Below are 23,618 nucleotides of genomic sequence, written 5' to 3'. Positions count from 1 at the left end.
TCGGTGCCTAGAGGTCTCTTCTCCATGAGGTTCCTCCTCAAAATTGGTCCTCCTCGTACTCAACTCTATTGTTGTAAAAGGAAAATTGATAAGTTCTCCAAAGTGAAAACAATCAAATTTTCACCACATCACTCTCAATGAAAGCACCAAACTATTGACACATTTTTTCATCAATTGATCTAAGAAGATCATAAATACAAAGAGGATTGCGATGAATCAATCTGACTAAAAAGAACTACAATAAATAAAATGGACATCAGGGATTTATAATAGTTCACCCCCATGTCGCGATGGTAATGGAGCTACGTCTACTTTTTATTTTACTAATTAGATCTGACACACTAGAGTGAAGTTCACAAGAGGGTGTGGACAGTAATACAACAAAATATTTCTAGGTGAAATCTCATTCGAGACTTATGAATACAAGACTCATGTGATACTCAATATTCACAAATCTATCAAAGTTGGTGGTTGTAAGATTCTAGGGAACAAATAACCAATAAGAAAAGAGAATGGTCCCTATTCTTGGTAAATGTGTAGATGAATTATGTTTGGATCAAGTATTTATTGTGTCGATAAAGTATGGAGGACTTAAGAAAAATGTGAAGAAAGGAATGTGGTGTTCTAGGCAACTGTTCTATGAGTCAAAAACGATCCCCCTTTCTCTCAACCTCTTACTCTCATAATATAAGCTTTAGGATTTGTTAGTGATCCCCACATGTCGCGGTGTCCCACTAACAATCCCATACATCATCCTTAATAATGAATAAAAAATTACAAATAAATAAAAATCTCATTGTTTTAGACCAAAATGCCACAAACATTGGAAAAATAGTTATTTTCGGCTAAAGATACACCAATTAGAAATGGAGTGACAAGGGATGTCACCTCTCAGCTTGGAATTCATGACATTGGTGAGAACTGCTGGAAACATGTGTTTTGGGATGCCACTGTTCGCATATGATGCCACGTGGGATGTGGCATTATTCTCCAACATCCCACAATTAATTACACTACTCAATTTCAGAGTAAAGTGTACCAGTCTATCTTGTGAGCCAATTTTAGACCCAATAACTTCAGAATTGAGCTATGACCAATAGACTGTTGGGATTTTATGCCCTAAATAAAACCCATTTCAATCTAATTTGATTTGTTTATCAATGAAAGATTAAAAGTCATTTATGTTTACATGTAGTTTTCATGTTTATGGTTTAATATATAGAAAATCTGGTAAGTCCTGAACATATAGTCATTCACAATTACAGTGATGTCAACACAGTGGAATGTGATTGTGATTATATGCTTCAAAAGAGAAAGTCCCTGATTCATCAGTGCACTGGATTTATAGTGATGTGATAATCAGCGATGAAGTGTACTTACACTTTGGATAAGTGTTATGTTCTTTCCAGAATATTAGCAAAGTATGCTAGTTTTGGATGTATGGAGTATAGATTGGACTGGGACCGATATTGATCTTGGTAAAGATATTATAATCTTACCGTTGTATCTTTCTAAGTCAATATCACTGGTTGATCTTAGATCAAAAGATCTTAATCCTGACATGCTCAGGTACAATCTCAGGAGTGTTATTCATGTTCTTTGATTTGTTAGTTAAGCCTACTTTCTGGTCAGGGTGATACGTACATTTTGGGAACATGGTAGTGTAATTGAGTGGGAGCGCTAAACATAGATATGGAATCTATAGCTTCTATCAGGACATAGAAGTAAAACGATGATTTCCTTCGAGCTTGGCTTAATAGAGGTAAATGGAAGAGCTCTTGTTTCAGTTATTATATATTAGTTCACTGAAATATTATTTATTTGAAGCTAAGTGTTTTAAGGATAAAATACATTGAGGAGTGAAACGGTAAATTTATCCCTACTTGGTGTAAATTATATATAGAGGATCTTTGATTATTGAGATTAGAATGATGGTTAGATGTTTATAGCGTATCTATATCGTGGAACATATAGAGAGTTCTATATGTCTGAGAGTGAAATTCCAAGTTCTATGGTGGATGCAATAAGGAATTAATAAGTTAGGGAATTTACTTAGTAAATTCTAGTTCCGCTTATTGGAAGCTCGGTTGTATCGGCCCATGGTCCCCATACTAGTTGAGACCATACTGCTTGTAAGACTCAGATAATTGATTTTAATTAATCAATTATAATTCTAAAATTAGACAATGTCTAGTTTGTGAATTTTCACTAAGCAATGGCTTAATTGTGAAGACAATAGATTCTAGGTCTTATTTATTAATTAAGAGACTTTATTAACTCTAATTAATAAATATATTAAATGGCAATTTTATTTGATAATTAATTTTAATTATTAAATAAATAGTTTTGGCATTTAAATGGTTAGAATTGGAAAAATGGCATTTTTGAGAAAATAAGGAAAAATTTATCAAAAGTGGAAAAATTCCAAAGTGCGGCCCATTACTATGATCGGCCACTTCTATGGGATTTTCCACTTAACTTTTCTATTATTTAAATGCATAATAAATCCTAACCTAAACCTAGGTGGTGACCTATAAATAGATAGTGATGGCTCACACTTAAGAGATGATGAAATTTCTTGCCTTCAGGAAAAATTGAGCCATCTATTCTATACCTATATCCGAACCAACCCCTCTCTTCCTTCTTATATTAATTTCATACCTTGAGTGATAGAGTGAGTGCCCACACACATCAAGTGGTATCTCAATCATAATGTGTAAGGTTGTGAAGAATCCAGAATCAAGAGAAGGTGATACTCTGCTACAAACAGGATACAAGGGTTAGAGATCTGAGGGGAAGGAGCCATTAATATTCCGTTGCACCCATTGTAAGGTTTCCTAAACTTTATATGTGTTTATTTACATTGTTTTAAAAATGCATATTTAGGATGTTAAATAACATACATGGTAATAAATCTAGATCCTGGTAAAACATATTCCAACATAGACACACTTAGATCCATCTTGAAATATTATTTCCAATGCAAGATGAACTAGGTCATTTGGACAAAAATTGATAGAGTTATCCTCGTTTTACTGAAGGGGAGTTTGTGCTGTTTTGTTCCAGTTATGAGCATTGACATGGCAAAATGGAAACTCTCGGCCATGCATGTTCTCGGGCCCTTGAGGTGTTTCGTGACTTAGTTTTTGATGATGATTCATATTTTAGTGGTCCTGGGATCCCAAAACCACATTTTGACACCCGAAACCCTAACGGGAGACCTGTTAGGGCCGGAAAGTGGTAGTAGTTGGCCATGGCTTATGGGAAGCCATGGATAGTGTTTCTTGCTTATTTCAGTCATATGGATGCTGGAGAACCACTTTGGTCACATTAATTTGTGGCCAATTTCTTAAGAGAGCACTGCCATAATTTTTGCTAAAAAAGTGGTAGTGGCCACATAAGGGGCTAAGGAGCCTTGTGTGACTTTTCTCACTTGTATTTGATACATGGTTTTTGGAAATACAATTTTGCCAAAGAAACTCCCCATTCCTTCTACTGGCAGACCACTGCCACCATTTATGCCCAAAATGGGGAAGTGATCAGCCAAGTAGTTTCCACACAACTTAGTGGCTTTTCTCACTTGGTTTTGACATGTTATTGATGAAAATATACTTTTGGCAAAAAATTCATCCCCATTCCTTATAGTCGACCACTCCAACATTTTGTGCCATAAGGAGTGCAGTGGTCGGCTAATCTTGTGTTTTGCTAAGAAACATTTTCTTTCACTTGTCTTGCACTCCTTGGTGTTGAGGGAACACATTTTAAAAAGATCCCTTTAGTGCTTTATACGTGGCAACCACTGCCATCTTCTTGTGGCAGTGTTCTCCAAAAAACTAGAGAACACTGCCATCTCTATTTGGAAGTGAGCGCATAAGCTCTATTGCATGGGGGTCTTATAATATTCTTACTTTATGTACAAGTCTAAACCTTTTCATGCCCAAATGAGTCAATTCCTTGTTGGTTTCCTTGTTAGATTGATTTCTCTATGGTGAAAATGCTCGCGTGGGCCGATGGACCATAGTTTGGGCACACTTGAATGTGTGAGTCCTAGCACCAAATGGTTGGTTAATGTTTTCGAGTCCCTTAGAGGTGCCATGGGGCCCTCAAGAAGGATGTCTTAAATCATTTGACAACTAGGAATAAAATTGTTATCCCATTTTTTGCATTATGACGTGGCAGCACATGCTGGTGACACGTGGACCTAGTTCCCCATATCTTGCTGAAGAGATGTTCCGAACAGAGCACAGGATACACCTGCACGGATAATGCCTTCCTAGCCGAGCAGTGGACAATCCGAGCAGTGCATCAACACTTAGCAATTTCAGAACTTGCATCATGACGTATAAAGGCAGTCCCTATAAATCTGGGATCGTATCACAAATCCCACAATCTGTGTATTCTAAATATGTAATATATGTTCTTACCAACTATAGACATTGTAAGCAAAAGGGAAACCTTCCCTCAAGTATTTTGCCCTATAAATAGTGATCTATTCTCACTGGTAAAGGGGTCGAAAGAATTACATTAGAGAAATCTAAGAGAGCATACTCAGAGATTTCATTGTGAGAGCTTTAAGAGAGGAAACATTGTATTCTTTGCTCTTGAGTTAATACAGATCAAGGGGAGTAGGCTATTACCGAACTAATGTTGGAAATTATTTTACCAGGATCTAGATTTACTAACAAGTATGTTTGATTAACATCCAAATATGAATTCTAAAACAATGAAAATAAACACATATAAAGTTAGAAAACCTAACAGTGGGTGCAGCGGAATAATATGACTCCTTCCATTCAGATCTCTAGCCCTTGATTCCTTTCTGTAGCAGAGCATAATCAAGATCTGAATCTGGATCTTCTTTTCTCCTTCTTTGATGCAGAATTTCCATAGTCTTACATACTATGATTGAGATAGCACTTGATGTGTGTGGGCACTACTCATCACTCAAGGAATTCGAAATTACAAAGAAGAAAAGAGAGAGAGAAGGTGGCGTGTGGCCTTTTCTGAAGGAAACAATGTGTGAAGTTGTGTGTCTGTTTCCTGAAGCCAACACTTTCTATTTATAGAAAACCCTCTAGGTTTAGGTTAGAATTGTATGGGATTAAAATAATGGAAACTACAAATGGCAATTCTCATGCATAGTGGCCGGCCATACAAAGGGTATTGGGCCTCACTTTGCAACTTTCCCATTTTGTTATTTTCCATTCCCATTTTCTCAAAAATGCCAATTTTCCAATTTAACCTTTTAAATGCCAATTCTAATTATTTAATAACTTAAAAAATAATTATTAAATAATATTGCCATTTAATATATTTATTAATTTAGACATATAAAGTCTCTTAATCAATAAATAAACCTTAAATCTCTTTTCTTTACAATTTTGCCCTTGCTTAGTGAAAATTCATAAAGTAGACATAGTCTAACTTTTAGAATTTTAATTGATTAATTAAAATCAATTAACTGAGTCTTACAAGCAGTATGGTCTCAACTAGTATGGGGACCATGGGTCTATATAACCGAGCTTCCAATAAGTCGAACCGAATTTACCAAGTAAATTCCCTAACTTATTAATTCCTCATTGAATCCACACGTAGAACTTTGAATTGCACTCTCAGTCATATAGAACGCTCTATATGTTCCATGATATAGACACGTCATTAGTTATCCATTGTTATAACCCTAATGTGATCAATGATCCTCTATATAGATGATTTACATTGAAAAGGCACTACTGTTACCGCTACACCTTCAATGTATTTTATCCTTAAAACACTTAACCCTGTATAAATGATATTTCAGCTAAGTGAAATGAGATCTCCACCATTTATTTTCGTTTAGTTAAGCTCGAAGGAAATCATCCTTTACTTTCTATTCGCCAGATAGAAGCTATAGATTCCATATTTATGTTAGCGGTCCCACTCAATTGCACTACAGTGTTCCCAAAATGTACGTATCACTCTGACCCAAAAGTAGGCTTAACTAACAAATGAAAGAACACGGATAACACTCTTGAGATTGAACCTAACCATAACAGGATTAAGATCCTTTGATCTAGGATCAACAAGTGATATTGAATTGAATAGATATTACGGTAAGTTTTAATATATCTAATCAAAGTTCAATATCGGTCCCTTCCGATGTATACTCCATACATCTGATACTGGTAAACTTTGCAATCGTCCTCGAAAGGACATAACACTTTTCCAAGGTGTAAGAATACCTATCGCTGATTATACCATGTCAGTCTAAATCAAGTGTTCTGACAAATCAGGGAATAAACTTTTGAACATATAATTAAGATTATATTCCATTGTGTTGACAACACTATAATCTTTAACAAATTCGTATGTTCTGGACTTAAAAAGAATTCATACATTATATACATATAATCATGAAATATATCATGTGAACCATGCAACATAAAATGTTATTTCTGATCTTTATTAATAAGTAAATCTTATTATATTGAAATGGGTTTTATTTAGGGCACAAAACCCAACAAACTCCCACTTGCACTAATATAAAACAAAATGTGCATTTCAAATAATCATTAACACCTTGATATACAAATCAAGTGTAGTAGTAGTAAACTCCTCGTAATAGGATCTGACAGGTTGAATCAAACACAAACTCTTCTCCACCATTACTCTTCCTTAATCACAAAATCCTTGATAATGTGAAATTCCTCTCTATATGTCTACTCTCTTGGGATACTGGATTCTATACTTTTGGCAACTACTTCTTGGTTATTCAGGAAGTAACACTAGTAGTTAAGGCAAGTTGGAACGGTGCCACAAAAGTATAGAACTTTCCTTATACTGAATAAGTACCTTTCCTGCAACTTTTAACATTCAGTCTCTCTCTGGTAGACTAAGAGATTTCAGATAGGTTTTTACACTTCTCCAAAATCACTACTCCACCCCCAGAGTAATCACCATCTTATCAACAGACTTTCTAGCACAAAGGCAAGTCTTGAAATCTGATGTAGTGTAGTCTAAGAGTTTTAAACACCCTTATCGACTAACATATAGTTCCTCTTCTTAATCTTAAAATTTACTTGATTGTCTTCCAATGTTCTTCTCCTGGATTAATCTGATACTTACTCATTACTCCCACTCAATAGCAGGTGTCTGGTCTAAGGCATACTAAAGCATATCTGAGACCTCTCACTGTTGATTTAAGAAATTCTTTCATGGCTTTATCTTCTCTGGAATAGTTGAGACTTTTCCTTAGATAAATAAAATCTATATCTAAGAAGTTGTGAAGCTTCTATAGATTGCCATTAGAAAGAAAATGCTTCAGCATCTTATGCTTGCATTAGAGTAAGTAATTACCAGGTATACCACAAGCCATAGGTTTAGATAAACTCAAACCTATAATACTAGGAACAGGAAGTTTTGTTAAGTCCATTGAATAGACTTATGAACAAAAATTTCCTTTCATGTCCTTGTAATAGAAAACTTTAGGTTACTCCATGTGAATTGATCAAACCATAGTTCTATTGGCTTTCTTGTTAGTTTCTTATCTTGACAATCCATTACTTGTTTAAACTCACAATGGATTTTAATCACTAGTATCTTCCAAGTCACGAGAAGCTAAAGTTCCTTGAAACTCTCCCACTACGACAAGGTACCATGAATTATGTCTAAGAAAACTAAATGGTATTGACCTCTTCGGTTGTGTTAAGACAACAGAGGCAGCGAGATCATCTTATAACGAATAAGATGATAGAACACTTATCGAATCAAGAAAAAATATCTCCTTTATTTGCTACATTATTTTCAGACTTAGTCATTTTCTTAGAAAAGTAGTATTTGTTTAAACAAACACTTTCTTATCTAATGACTGTGGGATGATCCACCCCTAATCACTTAGAATAGCTAACAAACATGCAAACCAGGGTTAGCAGTTCTAGCTTTTCTTAAGATTTCGATTAGGTCATCCATGAATCTTGTAATGATTTACATTAAGTATACAACCATTGCATCATTCTGAAATTATATTACCATAGAAGGATTTAGGCAACAACTAGTAACTAATTATCAATATCCAAATTGAATTTCTAGGGAGGTAAGTTTGGATATAATTCAAAAATCTAATTAATGATCTTTGAACTGCATATCTACTTACTTTTTCTCCACCCCTATCAGTTCGCAAGATCTTTAACCACTTACCATTGCTAGAAATTCATGAAATTTTTCAAACATTTCAAATTTCTTTTGCATAAGGTAAAATCTAGAGTGATTGCTTTTAGAATACAATGAAAACTCATATCCACCGTTGAATGTACATCCATCTGCAAATGAGATGAACTTAATTTCAGTGGATATAGGCATATTAACTCTTTTGCAGAGAATGATCTTGTCAAAACCACTATGAACAAGATACAAATGCCATAGATTTATAAAATGTGGTTGTATCTTTTAGTTACAACAAAGAGTTCTTAGAATAGTGGAAGTGGATTCTGGTCACAGAATACTAAACTCATACAGTTTAAATCCATTGAAAGAAAATGGTTATGAAACACTTGTGAAAGTATAACTGTATAATTAGTAATTCTTTCTTGGACCACCACTACTAATCTAACTCTATGATTTGCCTATACAAGTAGGAGATTTCTAAGATTGAGGATTTATATCATTTTGGGATAGAATTTCGGGAATATAATCATATGCGTCATTTAATTTCTTAAGAGAAAATATGGAATGACTTTATATGATTTATAGACCATTCATCCAATGATATGTCATTGAGCTCATTCGAAATGAATAAGCTAAGAGGAATTAGGATAATTTCGTTTTAAATAAGAATCCAACGATGCTTCGATTAGCGAGAGTCAAAGTAATCTTATTTATACAATCTTCTTATTTCATATTGTAAAATACTACTCTAAGGTGTCATCAATTGATGAACAGCTAGATGTTGTATATACAATATTTATCTTTCTAGATCTAACACTATTATGTTAGTCTAATGGTAAAAATCCATTAGGGATTTATCTCATTAGAAAAACAAACCAAGTTAGACCAACAATGAAGATTCGAAATTAAACTACAATTTAATAACAGAAAATAACATGGTTCAATACAAATTCATACACAATTCAGAAATTATTAAAGCATATAGCAAGTAGGAATGACAAGTGAAAATACTAAAACATACAATCCTAAATAATTTCCAAGGTCTTCAACAAACTGATATCAGTGTCCCGTTTAGGCGAGAGTCAAAGCTACCATCCATTTAATAGAGTTGTCAGCTCATCTAAAATGATCAACATTCTAGCAACCTTTTATTCGATCAAGATTGGAATCCGCGTTGTCCCGTTTAGGCGGGAGTCAAGGCTATTCTATCTTATGAGCTTCCACCATTGTTTCATATTCTTGCAAGTCTTATATAGTCGCCACCATTAGGGTGATCAAAACTATATAAAAAACTTACAAGATTACTTATCTTTCAAGATTAAACGGTGCTAACTTGCTAATGAACGTTCCTCCATTAGGGAGGATTACTCACTAAAACAACAGATATGTAAAACAAACAATGGAGATCGAATATCCTTATAATAATAAAGCTCATTATTTAATGAAGGTGTATTTTCTTCTAATATTTATTTTAATCAATTTATTTTAAATATATATTTATTTAATTAAAATTTCCAATTTAGAATGAAAAATTATAAATATAAATTTTAATTTAATATTTATAAATTATACTTAGATGGATATGAAAATAACGTGAATTATTTCCATCTTAGTAATAATTTCCATAAATATTTAGAAAAATATGCAATTTAAGTTGTTTCAAAATTAATTTAAATTAATTTACAACTCAAATTTAATTTTCTATAAATATATATTGCATTTCGAAAAATGAAGTGTATAAGAATACTACTTTCGAAAATGCTTTAAAATAAAATAAAAATAAATCCTGGAAAAATTATCTTAATTTTATGTTGGCCCAAAATTAATAAATATTAATTTTCAACAAAAAATATAATTTTCCTATTTAATTAAATATTTAAGTATCATGATTAAGAATCAACTTAAATATTAATTTTTTATTTAATTAAATATCACTAGAAAAATACTTCAAGCAAAACAGATAATATCTATCTAGACTTTCATAGAATAATTAATTCAATTTTTAATTATAATATATTTTAGTTCATTTATTTTAATTAATCATTAAGAAAAAATCATTGATTTAAGTTGGTCCAAAATTAAATAAATAATTTTCAACTTTAATCTATGTTTCAAATAAAATTCGAAATTTCTGCATTAAAGAAATGCAATTTCGAAATTTTTGGAAAAAGATTAATAAAATAAAATAAAATATATTTTGAAAATTATTCAAACTTAAGTTATTCTGAATAAAGATTCCAAACTTAAAATAATTTCCAATTTTAATTAAATAACATGAAAATAACAATATTTAAGTATCATGATGAAAATCAACTTAGATATTAAAATTTTCAATTTAATTAAATGTATTAAATTCAAGAAATAAATAATTAAGTATAGAGGAAACTTAATTATTAATTCTAGTTTAATACTAGGAAAATATACTAAACTTAGATTGTACCAAAATTAATTATGAAACAATTAATTTCACAGTCTATGATATTTTCCTATTCAATATTAGAAATAATAATTAGTACTAGAAATAACTATCTAGAATATCTATCATTAACTGAGTGTTTTTCCAAAATTAACTTTAAAATATTAAAATGAAAAATAAATTTCATATATTTTAAAAGTTAATTATGTTGCTAATTCAATTTTAATTAGGTTAGACTAATATAATTAACCTAATACAATTATTTAAATAAGGCAAATGGGCCTTCACAATTGGGGTAGTTCATGTGAGGGGGAGCTGGGTTCAATATGTCGTACCCACTTCAATTGGCCCCCAACTCTCACACATGGCCCAAAAGAGAGGAATTTAACCTTTAAATAAATAATTGTTATTCATTGAATAAGCCCAAATCTAATTGGGCCTAAATAAAATTACTTATGTCAAATTTTATTTTAGCAACCTAGTCCATTTACTTAGTAAAACTTAAATGAGCTTCCTAGATGCATCTAAGCCCAATAGCAAACATATAGGCTCACACAGGTCAAATGATTTGGATGGGCCTTATCATGTTATTAGGTTTACACAGAGGAAAGAAGTACAAAATTTACTTGTTAAAAATTATTTATAAGATCTATCGTCAATCGGACTATGATTAAAATCAGATCATTGGATCTGTCAACAAGTTAATCATAGCAATTTAGATCAGATAAATAATAGGTTTGTAAAAAAAATTTTGAATAAACAATATTAATAAATAAACATTGTCCATGTAACATATGTGAAAATAAGATATTAATATAATTAAATTATTATTCTTAAACTAACCAACTAAAGGAAACTAATTTTAAAATATCTAGGTTTATTTGAATCAAATTAAATTAAATATCTAATAAGATCAATGATTTGAAAGGAAAGAATCTTCAATATCACTTCCAGATCTTATAATTTAATAAAATAAACCAATTTTAAAATAGATTTGGTTAGATAATTATTATTTTAGGAATAAAATAATAAATGAATAATAATTACCATAATTATATGTCAAAATATCTCAAATTAAATAATATTCAAATATGTACAAAAATATCTATGTTATTTAAATATTTAAGATATGATTTATAAATTTCTAATAAGGAAAAAAATGATATATATAGAAAAAAATATCATTTTTAAACTTATCATTTATAAATAATTAAATATTTAACAAAATAACAAATTTTGGAATTTGAAAAACATTATGGTAAGTATATCTATAAAAAAAATCTATGTTAATTTCAAATTTATTAATTATTTAATTTGTCATATAAGATAATTTTAATATAATATTTTAAATAAAAGGACAAAGTTATCTTTTAATTTAAAATATCTTAAATATCAAAATATATAATCTTATAATTAAATAATAAATAAATATTAAAGAAGTTAACAAATTTTTAAAGCTGACCATAATAGGAAATATTTAAAATTGGAAACATTCCAAAATAGAAATATTTCAAAATTGGAAAAATTCCAAATTGAAAATATTTAAAATTGGAAACATTTCAATTTAGAAATATTTAAGAAATAGAAAAATAAATTTTGGGAAACAATCCCTTGGAAAATTTGGATTTTTTGGGGAAAAAACCCAAAAATCGCAATTTTGGGTTAGCAGCCCAGTATGCTGCTAGCAGCCTGTCACGCGCGCGGATGAAGTGCACTCAGCCGAGATTTCTCGGCGTCTGCAGGGTTCGTCACGGTGGACGCAGGGTGACACGGACGTGTCACGCGCGCGCGGGTGGGTTGCGATTGAGCACCCATGCATACCCCAAATTCTGATTTTCCAAAATTCATAACTTTTTCAATTTTTATCGGAATCGAGTTCCGTAAAAACAAAAATTGCTTAATTTTTCACATGGAATCCAAATAAAATATTTTCAAAAATCGAAAAAATATTTTTCATGGAAAAAGATACTGTACAACATATACATTCATCAACTAACACATAAACCACCTGAAACCATACAAATCAACACAAAAACATATCAATCATCGTTTTAATTCATATTACATGAAAGTAAATCATTACCATAGCTCTGGTGCCAGTTGTTGGAAATTATTTTACCAGGATCTAGACTTACTAACAAGTATGTTTGATTAACATCCTAATATGAATTCTAAAACAATGAAAATAAACACATATAAAGTTAGAAAACCTTACAGTGGGTGCAGCGGAATAATATGACTCCTTCCATTCAGATCCCTAGCCCTTGATTCCTTTCTGTATGTAGCAGAGCATAATCAAGATCTAAATCTGGATCTTCTTTTCTCCTTCTTTGATGCAAAATTTCCATAGTCTTACATACTATGATTGAGATACCACTTGATGTGTGTGGGCACTACTCATCACTCAAGGAATTCAAAATTACAGAGAAGAAAAGAGAGAGAGAAGGTGGTGTGTGGCCTTTTCTGAAGGAAACAATGTGTGAAGTCGTGTGTCTGTTTCCTGAAGCCAACACTTTCTATTTATAGAAAACCCTCTAGGTTTAGGTTAGAATTGTATGACATTAAAATAATAGAAACTACAAATGGCAATTCTCATGCATAGTGGCCGGCCATACAAAGGATATTGGGCCTCACTTTGCATCTTTCCCATTTTGTTATTTTCCATTCCCATTTTCTCAAAAATACCAATTTTCCAATTTAACCTTTTAAACGCCAATTCTAATTATTTAATAACTTAAAAAATAATTATTAAATAATATTTCCATTTAATATATTTATTAATTTAGACATATAAAGTCTCTTAATCAATAAATAAACCTAAAATCTCTTTTCTTTACAAATTCGCCCTTGCTTAGTGAAAATTCATAAAGTAGACATAGTCTAACTTTTAGAATTTTAATTGATTAATTAAAATCAATTAACTGAGTCTCACAAGCAGTATGGTCTCAACTGGTATGGGGACCATGGGTATATATAACCGAGCTTCCAATAGGTCGAACCGAATTTACCAAGTAAATTCCCTAACTATTAATTCCTCATTGAATCCACACTTAGAACTTGGAATTGCACTCTCAGTCATATAGAACGCTCTATATGTTCCATGATATAGAAACGTCATTAGTTATCCATTGTTATAACCCTAATGTGATAAATGATCCTCTATATAGATGATTTACATTGAAAAGGCACTACTGTTACCGCTACACCTTCAATGTATTTTATCTTTAAAACACTTAACCCTCTTCAAATGATATTTCAGCTAAGTAAAATGAGATCTCCACCATTTATTTTCGTTTGGTTAAGCTCGAAGGAAATCATCCTTTACTTTCTATTCGCCAGATAGAAGCTATAGATTCCATATTTATGTTAGCGGTCCCACTCAATTGCACTACCGTGTTCCCAAAATGTACGTATCACCCTGACCCAAAAGTTGGCTTAACTAACAAATGAAAGAACACGGATAACACTCTTGAGATTGAACCTAACCATATCAGGATTAAGATTCTTTGATCTAGGATCAACAGGTGATATTGAATTGAATAGATATTACGGTAAGTTTTAATATATCTAATCAAAGTTCAATATCGGTCCCTTCCGATGTATACTCCATACATCCGATACTGGTAAACTTTGCCAATGTCCTGGAAAGGACATAACACTTTTCCAAGGTGTAAGAATACCTATCGCTGATTATACCATGTCAGTCTAAATCCAGTGTTCTGACAAATCAGGGAATAAACTTTTGAACATATAATTAAGATTATATTCCACTGTACTGACAACACTATAATCTTTAACAAATTCATATGTTCTGGACTTAAAAAGAATTCATACATTATATACATAATAATGAAATAAATCATGTGAACTATGCAACATAAATTGTTATTTCTGATCTTTATTAATAAGTAAATCTGATTATATTGAAATGGGTTTTATTTAGGGAACAAAACCCAACAACTAAACGGGGCCGAACCTCTTTAAAAACGTTGTGTTCTTTATTATTTATTCGCTTATACTATACGCTAATCATATTTCTTATCGCTTATTATTTGACTCATTGTCGTTGGCTAAAAGCTAGGTCAACATTTTGGTGCTTTCATTGAGAGCAATAATCCAAGCTTGTTCTTTACTTCAAGTGTGATCAGAAACACTATAGTCGTATAAACTCGTAGAGATGTGGTCGATCAGGTGAATTTACTAGCGGCAGATCCCACACTGCAGACTCCAGGGAATGCAAGGGTCCGACCAGCCACTGCTCCTGAACAACCAAACACGCAACTACCTACTGTGGGTCAAGGTGTGACATCTCATTTGTCTAGAATCACACCCGATGTGCATGAGACTAGAAACACCAGTTCTACAGCCAACTTGGGTACTCCCAACACTGAGATCCCTTCGACAACAAATGTCCAAACAACCATTGGAGATGACACAGAGATCCAAAACCTCCTTAATTCTCTTGGGCTCATGCAAGGTCATACTAATACTTTACATCACGATCAAGAAGAGCTTCGTGCTGCAGTGAACCTTGCGTTCGAAGAGTAAAGGCGTCAGCTCACTGAATGGAGGGATAGAGAGATGGAAACGTTGAAGGCTCAATAAGCGGCCATCGACGACCGAACAAGACATGCCACCATACTGATACAAAGGGCCTACCAATTTGCTAATCAGCAACCTGCGTCCAACATCCCATCGGGCAGCTTGGATGAAAATCCTGTTAAGCATACTGCCCAAACTCTGAACGCTCAGTCATCCAATTCCTGGTCATAGGTTCCACATGTGGGCCAAGTGGTAGGCGGCAAGACTTATCTCATAATTTGTCAGGCGGGGTTATACCCGATAACTCCGCCCAGACCAGCAGTTCTGGTCAAATTCTCAGCCAAACCAACTAGTCACTGAGGCAACTTGGTGTTTCAGTATTTAATAGACTCGGAACAGCTCATGATCTTAGGGGTGATCTGAATAGAAGGAGAAGGTTAGATAAACAATATGTTCAACCAGTAAGTCAGCCCGGGGTCCACATTCAAGATGCAGCTCAAAGAGATCCTAACGTGACACTGATCGACCAAGAGGCCAAAAAAGTACATCCATCTGTGCAAGCAGACTTGGATGAACTGAAAAATATGTTCCAAGGCCTGGCCGGTCAAAAACTCAATGATCTCAAGTTGGATCGAGCACGTGGATCCCCATTGACTCCAGAGATCAGTGTTCTGTAACTACCCCCAAGTTCAAGATGTCGACCTAAAAGATGTATATAGGGAAAGAGGATCCCTTATCACATCTCAAGTATTTTGAAATACAAATGGACTTATAAGGGGTAGGAGGAGAGGTGCGTTGCAGAGTCTTCCCTGCCACACTTTCAGAAGCCGCTCAATAATGGTATTTCAAGTTGACACCATGAAGGTTCAACTCTTTAAAGGCCTTCTCCTCAGAGTTTCATGCACAATTCTCTTCTTCTCGCCAACTCCCACTACATTTAGAAGACCTGGTCAAAGTAAAAAAAAAAAAAAAGACCCAGAGAGCCTCTCCGAGCTTACATAAGTAGATTCGTGATGGAGGCAACAAAAGTAGCACAATTAAATGAAGAAGGGAAGTTAGCCGCCATACTGGGGGTATCAAGATTCTAAGAGAGTTGTGGAAAGACACCAAGAAAAGTTGTCCACTAGATTCTATGAGTGATTTCCTCGACCAGACAGATGGTTTCATCAAGGTTGAAGAAGCCATTCAGCGAGCAGATGTCGAGCCTAGACTGGGCCAACCACAAGCTCCTTTAGCTAGAACGTCTTTCCAAAACCCCTAGTACCGTAGTAGTTCAAATTCAGGCGGTCAAAGATCTAACAACAACAGCAGACAAGGTATTGGAAAAAAGGAAAAGTTCGCAGGAAAAGCCGAATAGACCCCTAGAGAGAATCCTTCCAAGTTCATTGCTTTCTCTATCCTGACAGATGACTTGGAGACCATCTACATGGCTACTCAGTTAGTAATTCCGTACAAGAAACCTGCTCCCATGAAAAAGGACATAAGTAAGCAGGACATGTCCAAATTTTGCCGTTTTCATGGAGATTATGGCCATGACAACAATGAATTCAACAATTTGAAGCGGGATATTAAATTCTTGATAAGAAAAAATAACCTGCATATGTAAAAATATGTCAAGGCCAAACAGAATCAACGGTCCCCCAGGCAGACAATAACCAAGATTTGTTACTGCCTCCACCAGTAGACAGCCATTTACAAGTCATCATTGGGGTCTGCATATAGCTGGAGATTCAGGAAAAGCTTGGGAAAGGTATGCCCAAACCTTGCAACATGAGCAAAAAGAAGTGGTCCTAGCCGTAGAAGAAAGGAAGCCAAAAATACCACGGTTAGGAGAACCCACTATAACATTCAATGAAGGAGATACTTTCAAAGTTTGCTTCCCGCACAATGATCCATTAGTCGTGGAGGTATAGATAGCTAACAAAATAGTGGCCCAAACTATGATAGACAATGGAGCCTCAGCAAATATCCTGTTCAAAACACCATGTGAAAAAATGGGGCTCCAACTCAAAGATCTGATCCCCTGCCTCCAGCCCATATAAGGTTTCTCCGGCCAGAGTGTTGCATCTTTAGGGAAAATTCGCCTACCCCTCACTATTGGGCAAGCTCCGAAGAGCATAACTGTGATGGCACAATTTTTGGTACTATATGTTCCATCAGCCTTTAACATGTTGGGCCGACCAGCCTTATATGACTTAAATGTTGTTACATCAGTATTCCATTTATGCGTCAAGTTCCCAACAAAGAATGGGGTAGGATGCGTGAGAGGGAATCAATAGGTTTCACGGGAATGTTACAACCTTGCCCTAACCAAGGCTAAAAAGAAAGAATCCTCCAGTCAGAGTTTGGACAAGGGGAAGAGCATTGCAAAATAGGGAACCTACCAAGGCAGGGACAAAGATGTGGATCCCCGACTTGGGGAACCAAATACAAATGTTGGGCAGGTGGAAGAGTTAGAAGAAATTGAAATTGACCAAAGTTTTTTCGACCAGGAAACTTAAAATTCGAAAAGGTTTGTTGCTTGAAGTAAAATTAGCTCTGATAAAATTTCTAAGAGCAAACCTATACATTTTTTCCTGGTCACATGAGGACATTGTCGAAATCGATCCTTCTATAATTTCACATGCCCTGAACATCGATCCAAACTTCCATCCCGTTCAACAAAAAAGAAGATTGTTGGACAAAGAACGAGCCCTAACACTAAAAGAAGAGGTCAAAAAGCTGCGCAACAACAATTTCATAATTGAGGCTTTCTACCCGGCCTGGGTAGCAAACCCCGTACTAGTTCCCAAGCGTAACAAAAAATGGCGAGTATGTATTGACTTTACCAACCTCAACAAGGCGTGCCCCAAAGACTATTTTCCACTTCCAAGAATAGATCAACTTGTGGATGCAACAGCCAAGACACGAAATATTAAGCTTCATGGACGCCTATTTGGGGTATAATCAAATAAAAATGCATCCACCAAACCAAGAACATACAAGTTTCTGAACAGATTTGGGTCTATACTGTTATAAGGTCATGCCATTTGGTCTCAAGAACGCCGGAGCCACATACCAAAGATTGGTAAATAAAATGTTCAAAGACCAGATCGGACGAAATATGGAAGTATATATGGATGAAATGCTCGTCAAATCCATGAAGGCTGGGGGGCATATAGATGACCTTGACGAATGCTTCAAAGTCTTTAGGAAATACAACATAAAACTCAATCCCCTAAAGTGTTCCTTTGGAGTTAGCTCGGGTAAGTTTTTGGGCTTTATTGTTAACGCCCAAGGTATTGAAGCCAATTTAGAAAAAATTCAAGCCCTCCTGGATATGAAATCGCTTACAAAAACCAAAGAAGTCTAAAGTTTACCTTGTCAGATTGTCGCACTCAGTAGATTTGTTTCAAAGTCAACAGACAAGTGTGTTCCATTCTTCAACATCTTGCGAGGAAACAAAAAATTTGAGTGGACAAAGGAAGGCGAGAACGCCTTTCAAGAGCTAAAAAGGCAACTCGCAAAACCCCCCACACTCTTAAAACCTCTAGACGGAGAAGAATTAGGGATATACCTAGCTGTCACAGAACATGCTGTAAGTGTCGTATTGATCAAAGACGAGAACAATATCCAACATCTGGTCTACTACATCAAGAAAAGACTCATTGAAGTCAAGGGGCGATACCCATTGATAGAAAATCTCACTTATTGCCTAATCTTAGCAGTAAGAAAGCTAAGGCCTTACTTTCAGGCTCATCGTGTTTGGGTGTACACTGACCAACCATTACGCCAGGTACTGCAAAAACTTGATGCCTTTGGAAGGTTGCTCAAATGGGCAGTGGAGTTGGGGCAGGATTGTTGGGTTTTATGCCCTAAATAAAACTCATTTCAATATAATCAGATTTACTTATTAATATAGATCAGAAATAACATTTAATGTTGCATGGTTCACATGATTTATTTCATGATTATATGTACATAATGTATAAATTTATCTGAAACCCTTTTCACATACTTGATCCTGTTTATTGTGCCGTCAACACATTGGAAAGTAAACATGACTATGTGAATAAAGTTTTCCTAGATTTATCAGACATAGGGTTTTACTGATATGATAATCTACAACAAGAGTTTACTTGTATTTGGAGAAATACTATGTTCTTTCCAGAACATTGGTTAAAGTAAAGCTCAGGTTGGATGCATGGAGTATGCATCGGAAGGGACCGATATTGAACTTTGACTTAGATTTAATTAAACTTACCGTAAAATCTATTCAAGTCAATATCGCCTAGTTGATCCTAGATCAAATGATCTTAATCCTGTTATGATTAGGCTCAATCTTGAAAGGCTATTCGTGTTCCTTGAATTGTTAGTTAAGCCTACTTTTAGGTCAGGGTGATACGTACTTTTTGGGAACACGGTAGTGCAATTGAGTGGGAGCGCTAGCATAAACATGGAATCTATAGCTTCTATCTGGCGAATAGTAAGCAAAGGATGATCACCTTCGAGCTTGACCAAACGAAAATAAATGGTGGAGATCTCATTTCACATAAGCTGAAATATTATTTATACGGGGTCAAGTGTTTTAAGGATAAAATACATAGTAGGGTGTTACGGTAATTTAATCCCTTTACTGTGTAGATCATTCATATAGAGGATAATTGATCACATTAGGATTATAACAATGGATAACTAATGATGTGTCTATATGGTGGAACATATAGAGCATTCTATATACTGAGAGTGCAATTCTAAGTTCTATGCGTGGATTCAACGAAGAATTAATAAGTTAGTGAATTTTAGTGCTAAATTCTTGATCTACTTATTGGAAGCTCGGTTATATAGACCCATGGTCCCCCCACTAGTTGAGATAATATTGCTTGTAAGACTCATGTAATTGATTTTGATTAATCAATTATAATTCACAAATTAGACTATGTCTATTTGTGAAATTTTCACTAAGTAAGGGCGAAATTGCAAAGAAAGAGTTTGTAGGGGCATATTTGTTAATTATGATACTTTGTATGGTTCAATTAATAAATATGATAAATGACAATATTATTTAATAATTATTTATAGTTATTAAATAGTTAGAATTGGCATTTAAATGGTTGAATTAGGAAATTGGCATTTTTGAGAGAATCAGATACAAAAGGTGTTAAAATTGCAAAATTGCAAAAACAAGGCCCAATCCACTAAGTGTATGGTCGGCCACCTTTGTAGGTATTTTAAATTGATTTTTTTCATTATTTTAATGCCATATAATTCAAATCTAACCCTAGTGGAATGCTATAAATAGATAGTGAAGGCTTCAGGAAAAACACTTCTTCTGATTCAGAAAAACCTGAGCCTTCTCTCTCCCTATCTGGCTGACCACTCCCTCTCTTCTTCTTCAATATTTCAAAAATCTTAGTGTGAGAGTAGTGCCCACACACATCAAGTGATACCTCAATCATAGTGAGGAAGATCGTGAAGAAAGATCATCAGCAAAGGAGATTCAGCATCAAAGATTCAGAGAAAGAGATCCAGGTTCAGATATTGATAATGCTCTGCTACAGAAAGGAATCAAGGGCTAGATATCTGAACGGAAGGAGTCATTTAATTCTGCTGCACCCAATGTAAGGTTTCTTAAACTTTATATTTGTTTAATTTATCGTTTTAGAAAGTTCTTATTTAGGATGTTAATAAACATACTTGTGAGTAGATCTAAGATCCTGGTAAAATAATTTCCAACAACTGGTATCAGAGCCATGGTAATTGATTTACTTGCAAGAAATTTGGACTTTAAAACGATTGTTTGTATGTTCTTTGGATGGTATCATGTTGTATTGAGTGTTACTTGATGATTGATTGATGTTTGTAAATTTTCGTGAAAAATAATTGCGATTTTGATTCTGGAATTATTTTTATTGGATAGTATGGGAAAAATTAATCAAGTTAGCCTTTTACAAAACTCAATTTCGATTTTATTTGAATTACTTATGAATTTTTGAAGATTTGAAAAAATCGGAGCTGTGCTGAAATTTTCCTGCGATCGCGAAACTGTCCGTACAGTTCACAATTTTTTTTGTTTTTCTTCGATTTTTCATGTTTTTTCATGGAATTAACTTCCGATTTTTGGTATAGTTTTGTATTGATACTATTACTATTCCTAATTCAATTCTAATTATCTTTTTGAATTAATTTAATATTTTTTAAATTTAATTCAAGATATTAGTGTAATTTGAATTTGAATAGAATTAGTATCTATCTTCTTGCTTAAAAATCTATCTTATTTTAAAATTTGATTATATCTTATCTTATTTTAAATTTAAAAATAAGATATTTATAATCATGTAATTTTTAAATGATATAAGATATTTTGCTAATTTTTAAATTTTGTTATTTTATTTATTTAAATTACATTTAAAATTTGAAAAAGATATTTATTTATCTTTTCTAATTTTTTATTTAATTTTTATTTATAAAATAACATTTAAAATTTAAAAGTAGTTAGCAAATTTTTGAAATGATATTTAGGTTGGTTGAAACCTAATTTTTCAAAAATTATAGGTTTAATTTTAAATTTAAAAAACTCATACACTAAGAAATTTCGAAATTTCAAGAGGGAAGAGAAAGAAGAAGTGGCAGCTAAAGATATGTGTTGCAGGAGTATGTGTTTTAGCTTATTTGTAAGTTTTCAAAACCTATTATTACTTGATTGCAAATAGCCATGGTTACCTTTTGCCAGATCTAATGATCTGATGGCTCCCTTGGTCAAGATAATAATTTGTAACAGGTATAATTTACAATCTTCTTTCATCTGTGTATGACCTAGCAACATGATAGGACCCATCCAAAGTGTGCCTGTGTGAGCCTATGTGTTTAATTTGATTATAGATACATATAGGTTGTTGTTGCTGAAATAAAATATCATAGTTCTTGATAGAATTTATTTAGGCCCATTTAGTTACTGGGCTTATTCAATTAATAACAGTTGTTCTTATTAAGGTTAAATTCCTCTCTTTTGGGCCTTGTGTGAGAGTTGGGATCCATAGAAGTGGCTACGACATACTGAACCCAGCACCCCGTCACATGAACCACCCCAATTGTGAAGGCCCATTTGCCTGATTTGAACAACTGTACTAGGTTAATTACACTAGTTTAACCTAATAAAATTGATTAGCAACATAATTAATTTCATTTATTTTGAAATTAATTTAAGAAAATTATAGTTTAAAGAATTTTTTATTCTAAGCTAAACTATGTGTATTTTCTTGTATTTAATTAAATATAGAATTATAACCATCTAGATTCTTTCTGGAACTTAATTTAAATTTTTCATTAAATATTCTTATTTAAGTTGATTTTTAGTTATCTACAACTAACCAACTTAAATCTAAATATCTTTTGAATTTCAAATTTCAAAATTAAGTTGAGAAATTTTAGGCATTGGTTATTAAGATTCTTTAGATATTTTTTAAGTTAATATCTTTTCGAATATTAACTTAAAATGGAATATTTTCAAATTAAGTGGTTACAACTTAATTTTTGATATTTAATTAAATTTAAATTTGAAAAATATTTAAGTTCTAGATTTTTTCTAATACAACTTAAATTAGATATTTTTTCAAATTTTGTGGAAAAGATACTTAGTCAAATAAGATATTTTCTAGATAGTTATTTCTAGACTACTTATTATTTCTAATATTAAATAGGAAAATATTATAAATTGTGAAATTAATTATTTAAATAATTAATTTTGGTAAAATTTATTTTAAGTATATTTTTCCTAGTATTAAACTAGAGACTAATAATTAAGTCTTCTCTACACTTAATTATTTATTTCTTGAATTTAATACATTTAATTAATTTGAAAATTGAATATCTAAGTTGATTTTTATCATCATACTTAAATATTTTTTTTTCATGACATTTAATTAAATAGAAAATTATTTTTAGTTGAAATTTATTTTTTCAACTAAATTTAAATAATTTTCAAAATATATTTTTTCTTTATTTTATTAATCAAATTTCGAAATTGCATTTCTTAAATGCTGGAATTTCGAATTTTATTTGAAAAATAGATTAAGTTGTAAATTAATTATTTACTTTAATTAATTCTTGGATCAACTTAAATCAATGATTTTTTTCATTTATTGATTAATTTAAAATAAATTGAATTAAAGTATATTATTAGAAATTGAATTAATTAGTCAAAGGAAAATCTAGATAGATGATATTTTTGCTTGAAGTACTTTTCTAGTGTATTTAATTAAATAGAAAATTAATATTTAAGTTGATTTTCATCATCATACTTAAATATTTGAAATTTTTCTTATATATTTAATTAAATAGGAAAATTATATTTTTTGTTGTAAATTAATTTTATTAATTAATTTTGGGCCAACATTAAATTAGAATAATTTTTCCAGGATTAATTTTTTATTTTAACATGCATTTTTGAAAATTGTATTTTTAAATACTTTAATTTTTCGAAATGCAATATATATTTATAGAAAATTAAATTTGAGTTGTAAATTAATTTATATTAATT

This window comes from Cannabis sativa, chromosome 7 (genome assembly GCF_029168945.1).
Source record: "Cannabis sativa cultivar Pink pepper isolate KNU-18-1 chromosome 7, ASM2916894v1, whole genome shotgun sequence".
Lineage (NCBI taxonomy): Eukaryota > Viridiplantae > Streptophyta > Magnoliopsida > Rosales > Cannabaceae > Cannabis > Cannabis sativa.
The sequence above is the reverse complement of the archived record's forward strand: the minus strand, read 5'-3'. Positions refer to the sequence as shown.